Raw genomic sequence first — 10901 nt, forward strand, 5'->3', positions numbered from 1 at the left:
CTGCAGATTATTTTCTGCACCAAATCTGCAGATTTGTGACAACTGCACCCAAAAAAAACGCATAAAAAAAACGTTCACACAGGGCATCTTTGTCCTTGGTTTTTGAGGTCCCCACAATGCATGCATTTCCTTCTCCCAGCAAAGTCTGAGACTTCGGTTTTGCTGTCCACGCTGGGCATCTTTTGTTGGCTGTATCTTAGTTGCGTTTTTAAAGTTGCACCATGCCTATTCTTTTTGCGTTTTTACTGTGTTTTTGAGCCCTTCCAGTCATTAGATTTCACTTACCATGTTTTGTAAGTGTAATCTATTGACTGGAGGGCTCAAACGCGGTAAAACGCATGCGTATTTGACACGGGTGCGTTTTCGGAAAATGAGATGAACTCAAAATGCACATAACAAAAGATGCCCTGTGTGAACATAGCCTAAAAGTTGAGTACAGAAATTTAAGGCAGCTTTCTAGGGTTCTCTGCATGTTTGTCTTTAATTGCCCATGAGAATGTTTCTGGTTATGCTTGTTTCACAATGGCAGCGCGACAAGCGCCGGTCCCATGCTGTCATGTGACTGGAGCATGTGACCCGGAAGTTGCGGCGCTGCTCTTGTACTGTATACACTGTACGGGTGTGCGCCGAATTCGGCAAACCGGCGATAAGCCGGATGTGTGAAACCGGCCTTACATAGTCTTGTCTCGATGTGTTTTTATCGTGCAGAATCCTGACCAACCATGATAGATGTTATATTTGCAGCTGTAGGAAATTACTGAGAACATTATCTCTCAGTATTGCACTTAAGTATGTCACGTCAACTTCTGGAAGTGGAAGGTGACATAACTGGGCACCAAAGGTCACTGGAGCTGGGGTCACTATGCTTTCTTTTTTTTTTTTTTTTTTTTTTTTTTGGACCATCCCTTTTAATACAAGGTACAAGACTGGTTTTTGTTTTTTTTTGTATTTTCCATGTTATAGTCTGAAGCCTTTTTCCACACCACAGGATAGTGAGGTCAAGAGATCGTACATCTGGACATGTGCAGTTATCACCCTGCTCTACAGATTTATTTTAAGGATTTCAAAATCTGTTTTGGAACAGGCTAAAGATTGTTTTGAAATACCTAAAATTTAGTTTTAATAAAGGGGATCTAGATCGTAAAGATTATTCCATGGTATCTTGGATTAGTTTTACAGACCCTGTGGGGGTCTCAAATGGCAAAACGTCTGGCTCTAAAGACCCTGTTACATAGTGATGTCGTTAGCGAGATAGCTGAAACGTCACAGGTTTTGTGACATAACAGCGACCTCGCTAGCGATCTCTCTACGTGTGACACATAGCAGCGACGATCGTACCTGAATGTCCTGGTTCATTTTTTTGATCGTTGGTGTCCTGCTGGACAGCTTGCATCGCTGTGTTTGACTCCATAACGAAGAGCGACCTTGTTGCTGACTCAGAACTCAGCAACGGGGGTGTGTTTTTGCTTTCTTCAGCGCCAATTGGTGTTCACAACTGCGTTATGATTGGTCGACCTTGCCATAAAGAAGGCAACTTAGTGGCACTTCCATCCTTTGTTCCTGAGCGCATGCAGGTCAGCTATCAATTATATGCAATCATAACCATATTCTGCATTGTGCTCATGCTGTGCTTTCCCAAGCTGCTGTACAGTTTTTTGCACGTGTGGCAACTTTTTTTTTTATTTTTTTTTTTTTCGTGGCACGCTCGTCAACGAACTGGAACGCAGTTTTGCATGACATTTTAACATGAAGAGTTATAATAATCGCATTATTGTTTTGTTGAAACTTCTCTCATTTTATTTTGTAGATTGCACATCATGAACGAGGCGGCGCGTGCTGTTGTAGTTGCTGCATTGCTGGTTGAGGAAGCTCGGCGACAAGATGAGGCACGGATGCTAGAGAGGCGTTCCAAACGAAAGCGTCGCATGCGGACCAGACAGTGGCTGCAGAAGAGGTCTGAATTGTCCCACATGCAACTTCTAAGAGAGCTTCAGGAGAAGAATCCTCATGATTTCCGCAACTATCTGTGGATGTCAGAGGAATCATTCAAACTGTTACTGGAAAGTGTTATGCCACGTATTCAACAGAAGGATACAGGAATGCGTGCTGCTCTCCCGGCAGAGCAAAGATTGGCAATCACGCTGCGATTCCTGGCCACCGGACTCTCACTGCAAGACTTGCATTTTTCTGCAGGTGTTCCAAGTTCCCTGCTCAGTGTTATAATTCCGGAGACATGTAAGGCGATTGTTTGCAGTCTACGTAGCTATAATCTGTTTCCCAAGACGGAGCAGGAATGGAAAAATATTGCCTCAGATTTTGAGCAGCTTTGGCAGTTACCTAACTGTGGTGGGGCTTTGGATGGGATACATGTGCGGATCAAACAACCACCGGACAGCGGATCCTATTTCTACAATTATAAGGGCTATTTCAGCGTCATCATGATGGCCCTTGTTAACGCCAATTACGAATTTTTAGATGTTGAAGTTGGCATGAACGGCATTGTTTCTGATGGTGTTTTAAAGCACACACTTTTTGGAGAGCGATTGAACAACCGTGACCTGCACTTGCCTCCCAACTCTGAGACTAGAGGCAACCTTAATTTTGTTTTTGTCGGCAATGAAGCCTTCCCGCTTCATGCCAATATTCTCAAACCGTTCCCCAAAAAAGGTCTTACAGAGGAAAGACGAATTTTCAATTACCGCTTGTCAAGGGCACGTCTCGTTGTAGAAAATGCCTTTGGGATCATGGCCAACCGCTTCAGAGTTTTCCACACGCCTATTGACCTGAAGCTTGAATCAATAGACTCAGTTGTTTTGGCCTGTTGCGCGCTGCACAACTTCCTTCGTCGGCGCGATGCAATTACGTACATTCCGCCTGGCTTTGTGGACTCTGTAGATCATACAAATGGGGAAGTGGTGCTCGGTGACTGGCGTGCAAACTATCCCACAATTGCAGCCCTTCAACCAGTCGTACATGGCAGAAACAAGGATGATGCGAAGGCCTGCCGAGACAACTACTGCCAATATTTTAACGGTCCTGGTGCTGTTACTTGGCAGCATCAGATCTTATAGTGGCCTACTGATTGCTTTGTCGTTCTTTCAATAATAAGGGCCAGCGCATGCAGCAGTCCGTTCTGCGCAGACGTGTGGCCTTTCTTTTCATATATTTTAGCTTTTTAGAGTTTTAGGTTTTTTGTTTTATTTTTGAAGATTATACGGTTTTCATTCCTTTAATAAAATTTGATGTATAATCTTAACAGGTGATGACTTTTTTTATTACTGACTGTCATTTGCACCAACCATTTAGGAAAAAGAGAACATTTGCATAATAATTTGGAACATGGTGAACATACAAATATAGTTTATATCTGCTGCTGTGTAAACTTATTTTAAAACCTTAAAAAAAAAACTACACACACACCTGACCTGATAATGAGTTTGAATCGGCATGTTGTTGCCTGGGAGGAGGAGGAAAAACTTGGGAAGACTAAGGTAACATTGGATACTGTGGGGAGCCAAGCTGAAGGTCTTGCGGAGGCTGAAGCCTCCTCAGTGTGCTGTGAAGAGGCTCTTGCATTTAGGACCATGAGTACTGTGAACATGGATCATGCTCGAACACAGCAGATGTGTCAGTTTCGCCACTACAGCTTTATTTAGTATCTGAAATATGGCTCTTTTGGGTTTCATCCAGCTTACGAAGTGTGTCATTGGCATAGTGTGCAAAGCCGCTAATGGCAGGTTTGTTCTGCCGAGTCAAAATGTTTGCCAAAGCGAGGCGATCAGGTGAAAGCGAGGTGGTGGCCTTTCTTTTCCGACATGACGATACTCGCCGAGGTAGAGTAGAAGATGCAGATTCTTCACTAGTCTCCTCACTGTTAATGACCGTACTGGCGATGTCCTCACTGCCACTGTTACATGTTGGTGTGGACAAAGCTTGAAAACGGTCCTGCGGGAACAGAAAATTCATGTTAAAGCAGAACCCACAACTTATTTTACATCATACAGCAAAACCCAAATACATTAATGTGTTTGCATTGGATATCATGAGCAGCAGTCACATGGCTACACATGCACTGGAAACAAATGTAAGGGGTGGGACTAGTATGCCAGGATATGAAATGTCATTCAACGGTAGGAAAACTGAGTGGGGTGAAACTAGTAAAGGAGTATACTTATCTGAACTGGAAGGGATAACCTTTGTAATCTGCAAAATTAATCGAGGAAAACCAGAGTAACTATTTTCAATTCAACTATGCAATGTACATACAAAGTTTAAATGGTATTTATAGGGAAGCAAATAAGGTACTTACAACATCTCCAACAGGGGAGTCAGGCCGGATCTCTGGCTCTTCCTCGGTCAACGTCATCATACATGTCATTGGGTGAGGTACCTCTTGGTCACGTGTGAAAGCAATCAAGCCGTAGTACCATAACTTGGGCACAAAGTTCTTCTGTTCCGACACCAGACTTCGTGGACTTCTCGACCTTATTCAGCTTTGTCTTTTTTTTTTTGTTTTTTGGTAGACTGTGCGTAGGCCCTGAATTTTTATTTATTTATTTATTTTTTTTCCTCTCACCACAGTCATCTACCGTGTCGCTAGGATTGTGCTGCTTTAAGAGGGCAACTAGTTTCTAATGCCTCCTTTCTTTTTCGCTCCTAATTGGGAGACCCAGACAATTGGGTGTATAGCTACTGCCTCCGGAGGCCGCACAAAGTACTACACTTAAAAGTGTAAGGCCCCTCCCCTTCTGGCTATACACCCCCCCGTGGGAGCACGGGTCCCTCAGTTTTTGCTTTGTGCGAAGGAGGTCAGACACGCACGCATAGCTCCACTGTTTAGTCAGCAGCAGCTGCTGACTATGTCGGATGGAAGAAAAGAGGGCCCATACGAGGGCCCCCAGCATGCTCCCTTCTCACCCCACTTTCTGTCGGTGGTGCTTGTTAAGGTTGAGGTACCCATTGCGGGTACGGAGGCTGGAGCCCACATGCTGATTCCTTCCCCATCCCCATTAGGGCTCTGGGCGAAGTGGGATTTTACCGGTCTCCAGGCACTGAGACCGTGCTCCATCCGCAGCCCCTGGAGAAGCCGCTGGATATGGAGCTGAGTATCGTCAGGGACATGGCCCTGCTCCGTCAAGGTACTCTTGTGTCCCCGTGCATACGCGCGCACACCACAGCATTGCTGGGTGTGTTAGTGCGCCGGGGACAACAGCGCTGCTGCGCTTGTGCCATTTCCTCACTTCAGCTTAGCTGAGTGGGTAGACTCAGGGAGAACGGTCGCGCCGGCCGCTGGGACTGCGACGCGGCTGGGACTTGTGGTGCGCCGGGGACTTCCGCGCTGACCGTGCATATATCACGGCCGCGCTTATTACTACAGTCCCCGGCTTTTGCGGCCTAGTTCGTTCGTTCCCGCCTCCGCACCTGCCAGTCAGGAGGAGGGCGGGACGCTGTACAGAGCATCAGCGCTGAGGGCTGGAGTCTTTTTTACATACTCCAGCCCTCACACCAGGCACAGTAGGACGCAGTTTCCCGCACTTTGTTTGTGGCACGCCCACGGTCTGCCCCTCTTCACAGAACGCCGGCAGCCATTCCTGCCTGCACGCTGAGCTGCAGAGGGGAGACGGGGAGACCCAGACACGGGATTCTACGGCCTCATACCCGCTGTTCAGCGGGCGGTAAGCAGCCTCAAGGGCTCACCCCCACTTGTGCCGTTTGTATACTGAGTATTTTGTGTTTGCAAATACTTTGTACTGTACGGTCGCTGGTGATTCTCGGCTATATACCCTCCTAGATTATAAGGAGGCAACAGCATGTCGTCCGCAAAACGCAAGGGTGCCAAGGCACAGACATTATATGCTGCCTGTACCGCATGTGGGGCTGCTCTACCGGCAGGTTCCACTGATCCCCATTGTGTGCAGTGCTTGGCCCCTGTGCAACTTGCACAGCCGGGGCCTCTGCTGGACGTGACCCAGGGTGTACCACCTGTGAATGCTGTCCAGGTGACAGGAACGGAGTTTGCAGCTTTTGCTGACAGATTGTCTATGACCATGTCAAAGATTCTTGAAACATTGCAGTCTAGACCAGTAACTCAGACCATGGACACTGTGGCATCATTGCTCCCTGGTCCCCCTCAGCTGGAACACTTCCAAGCTCCGGGGGTGTCACATGCACCCCAGGGTGACGATTCTGACTCGGACGACAGTCCCAGACAACCTAAGCGGGCTCGTTATGAGGGGCCCTCAACTTCGTCTCACTGGTCAGGATCCCAGCGGGACGAATCTATGGGTGATGAGGCGGATGTAACTGATCAAGATTCTGATCCTGGGACCGCTCTCAATCTGGATACACCGGATGGTGACGCCATAGTGTATGATCTTATAGCGTCCATCAATAGGATGTTAGATATTTCTCCGCCAGATCCTCCTGCGGAGGAGGCAGCTTCACAGCAGGAGAAATTCCATTTCAGATATCCCAAGCGTAAATTAAGCACTTTTCTGGACCACTCTGACTTTAGAGATGCAATCCAGAAACACCACGCTTATCCTGAGAAGCGGTTTTCTAAACGGCTTAAAGATACGCGCTATCCTTTTCCCCCTGACGTGGTCAAGGGTTGGACCCAGTGTCCCAAGGTGGACCCTCCAATCTCCAGGCTTGCAGCTAGATCTTTAGTTGCAGTAGAAGATGGAGCGGCACTTAAAGATGCCACTGACAGGCAGATGGAGCTCTGGCTGAAATCCATCTATGAAGCTATTGGAGCGTCGTTGGCGCCAGCTTTCGCAGCCGTATGGGCACTCCAAGCTATTTCAGCTGGGCTTATACAAGTCGACTCGGTCACACGTACATCTGCCCCGCAGGTGGCACCATTGACCTCTCAAATGTCTGCATTCGCGTCTTACGCGATTAATGCTGTCCTGGACTCTACGAGCCGTACGGCGGTGGCGTCAGCCAACTCCGTGGTTTTGCGCAGAGCCCTGTGGTTGAGAGAATGGAAGGCAGATTCTGCTTCCAAGAAGTGCTTAACCAGTTTGCCTTTTTCTCGTGACCGATTGTTTGGGGAGCGTTTGGATGAAATCATTAAACACTCCAAGGGTAAGGACTCATCCTTACCTCAACACAGACAAAACAAGCCCCAACAAAGGAGGGGTCAGTCTGGTTTTCGGTCCTTTCGAGGCTCAGGCAGGTCCCAATTCTCCTCGTCCAAAAGGACTCAAAAGGATCAGAGAGGCTCAGATTCTTGGCGGACTCAGTCACGCCCAAAAAAGACAGCAGGAAGAACCGTTACCAAGACGGCTTCCTCATGACTTTCAGCTTCCTCTCTCCGCATCCTCGGTCGGTGGCAGGCTCTCCCGCTTTGGCGACATTTGGCTGTCACAGGTCAAAGACCGTTGGGTGAGGGACATTCTGTCTCACGGGTACAGGATAGAGTTCAGCTCTCGTCCTCCAACTCGTTTCTTCAGAACTTCCCCACCGCCCGACCGAGCCGATGCTCTGCTGCAGGCGGTGGCCGCTCTAAAGGCGGAAGGAGTGGTGACTTCCGTTCCTCTTCAGGAACAAGGTCACGGTTTTTACTCCAATCTGTTTGTGGTGCCAAAGAAGGACGGGTCCTTTCGGCCCGTCCTGGATCTAAAGTTGCTCAACAAACACGTAAAAACCAGGAGGTTCCGGATGGAATCTCTACGCTCCGTCATAGCCTCAATGTCTCAAGGAGATTTCTTAGCATCAATAGACATCAAAGATGCGTATCTTCACGTGCCGATTGCGCCAGAGCATCAGCGTTTTCTACGCTTCGTTATAGAAAGCGAACACCTGCAGTTCGTAGCGTTACCTTTCGGGCTGGCAACAGCCCCTCGGGGAGTTTCGGGTGGATTATCAACTTTTCAAAGTCAAATCTAACCCCGACCCAATCACTAACATATCTTGGCATGGAGTTTCATACTCTCTCAGCGATAGTGAAGCTTCCACTGGACAAGCAGTGCTCTCTGCAGACAGGGGTGCAATCTCTCCTGCAGAACCAGTCCCACTCCTTGAGGCGCCTCATGCATTTCCTAGGGAAGATGGTGGCAGCAATGGAAGCAGTCCCTTTCGCGCAGTTTCATCTGCGCCCTCTACAATGGGACATTCTCCGCCAATGGGACGGGAAGTCGACGTCCCTCGACAGGGATGTCTCCCTCTCTCAGGCAGCCAAGGACTCTCTCCGATGGTGGCTTCTTCCCACCTCATTGTCAAAAGGAAAGTCGTTCCTACCCCCATCCTGGGCAGTGGTCACGACAGATGCGAGCCTATCAGGGTGGGGAGCAGTGTTTCTTCACCACAGGGCTCAGGGTACGTGGTCTCAGAGAGAGTCCACCCTTCAGATCAATGTTCTGGAAATCAGAGCAGTCTATCTTGCTCTGCGAGCCTTCCAGCAGTGGCTGGAGGGCAAGCAGATCCGGATTCAGTCGGACAATTCCACAGCGGTGGCGTACATCAACCACCAAGGGGGAACACGCAGTCGACAAGCCTTTCAAGAAGTCCGGCGGATTCTGACGTGGGTGGAAAACACAGCATCCACCATATCCGCAGTTCACATCCCAGGCGTGGAAAACTGGGAAGCAGACTTTCTCAGTCGCCAGGGCATGGACGCAGGGGAATGGTCCCTTCACCCGGACGTGTTTCAGGAGATCTGTCGCCGCTGGGGGATGCCGGACGTCGACCTGATGGCGTCACGGCACAACAACAAGGTCCCGGTTTTCATGGCACGGTCTCACGATCACCGAGCTCTGGCGGCAGACGCCTTAGTTCAGGATTGGTCGCAGTTCCGACTACCTTATGTGTTCCCACCTCTGGCATTGTTGCCCAGAGTGCTCCGCAAAATCAGGTCCGATTGCCGTTGCGCCATTCTCGTCGCTCCAGACTGGCCAAGGAGGTCGTGGTACCCGGATCTGTGGCATCTCACGGTAGGACAACCGTGGGCGCTACCAGGCCGTCCAGACTTGCTGTCTCAAGGGCCGTTTTTCCATCTGAATTCTGCGGCCCTGAACCTGACTGTGTGGCCATTGAGTCCTGGATCCTAGGGACCTCAGGTTTATCTCATGATGTTGTTGCCACCATGAGACAGGCTAGGAAACCATCCTCCGCCAAGATCTACCACAGAACGTGGAAGATATTCTTATCTTGGTGCTCTGCTCAGGGAGTTTCTCCCTGGCCATTTGCATTGCCTGTTTTTCTTTCCTTCCTGCAGTTTGGGTTGGAAAAAGGTTTGTCGCTTAGCTCCCTTAAAGGACAAGTCTCTGCGCTATCCGTATTCTTTCAGAAGCGCCTGGCGCGACTTCCTAAGGTACGCACGTTCCTGCAAGGGGTTTGTCATATCGTTCCCCCTTACAAGCGGCCGTTGGAACCCTGGGATCTGAACAAGGTTCTAATTGCTCTCCAGAAGCCACCTTTCGAGCCTATGAAGGAGATTTCCTTTTCTCGGCTTTCACAGAAAGTGGCTTTTCTGGTGGCGGTCACGTCTCTTCGGAGAGTGTCAGAGCTGGCGGCGTTATCTTGCAAATCTCCCTTCCTGGTGTTTCACCAAGACAAGGTAGTACTGCGTCCAATTCCAGAGTTTCTTCCCAAGGTGGTATCTTCCTTTCATCTCAATCAGGATATCACTTTACCATCTTTGTGTCCGCATCCAGTTCACCAATTTGAAAAGGGTTTACATCTGTTGGACCTGGTGAGAGCACTCAGGATCTACATTTCCCGCACGGCGCCTCTGCGCCGTTCGGATGCACTCTTTATCCTGGTCGCTGGTCAGCATAAAGGGTCGCAAGCTTCCAAATCCACCCTTGCGCGGTGGATCAAGGAACCAATTCTTCACGCCTACCGTTCTGCTGGGCTTCCGACTCCTTCTGGACTGAAGGCCCATTCTACCAGAGCCGTGGGTGCGTCCTGGGCATTACGGCATCAGGCTACGGCTCAGCAGGTGTGCCAGGCGGCCACCTGGTCGAGTCTGCACACTTTTACCAAGCATTATCAGGTGCATACCTACGCTTCGGCGGATGCCAGCCTAGGTAGACAAGTCCTGCAGGCGGCGGTGGCCCACCTGTAAGAAAGGGCTGCCTGACAGCCCGATCACGAGGTATTCTTTTACCCACCCAGGGACTGCTTTTGGACGTCCCAATTGTCTGGGTCTCCCAATTAGGAGCGAAAAAGAAGAAGGGAATTTTGTTTATTTACCGTAAATTCCTTTTCTTCTAGCTCCAATTGGGAGACCCAGCACCCGCCCTGTTTTGTCTTAGGGTATTTGTTTTTCGGGTGCACATGTTGTTCATGTTGATAAGTTACGTTCTCCGATATTGTTTATCGGATTGAATTTGTTTTTGAAACAGTTATTGGCTTTCCTCCTTCTTGCTTTTGCACTAAAACTGAGGGACCCGTGATCCCACGGGGGGTGTATAGCCAGAAGGGGAGGGGCCTTACACTTTTAAGTGTAGTACTTTGTGCGGCCTCCGGAGGCAGTAGCTATACACCCAATTGTCTGGGTCTCCCAATTGGAGCTAGAAGAAAAGGAATTTACGGTAAGTAAACAAAATTCCCTTCTTTTTTTATATTTATTGCTGTAGTCAGCAGATTTAATTTGCCAAAGGCAGGGCAGGGAGTAATACAATTCAATCAATTCCCGAATAATCTCCTGGCTATTCGAGGACATCTGAAAAAAAGAAATGCAAAATACTATAATACTGCCCCCTATATACAAGAATATATCATATTTTTTGGACTATAAGATGTATTTTTTTTTTTTGTCTTTTATTTCAAATATAAGATTTTTATTTACTTTCACTATAGTTTAGTGATGAGGGGGTGTCTCATAGATGCCTGCCATCACTAAGCTAAGACTTAGTGGCAGCTATGGGCTGCTTCCATTAACCCCTTATTAC

This window comes from Anomaloglossus baeobatrachus, chromosome 5, assembly GCF_048569485.1.
Source record: "Anomaloglossus baeobatrachus isolate aAnoBae1 chromosome 5, aAnoBae1.hap1, whole genome shotgun sequence".
Taxonomy (NCBI): domain Eukaryota; kingdom Metazoa; phylum Chordata; class Amphibia; order Anura; family Aromobatidae; genus Anomaloglossus; species Anomaloglossus baeobatrachus.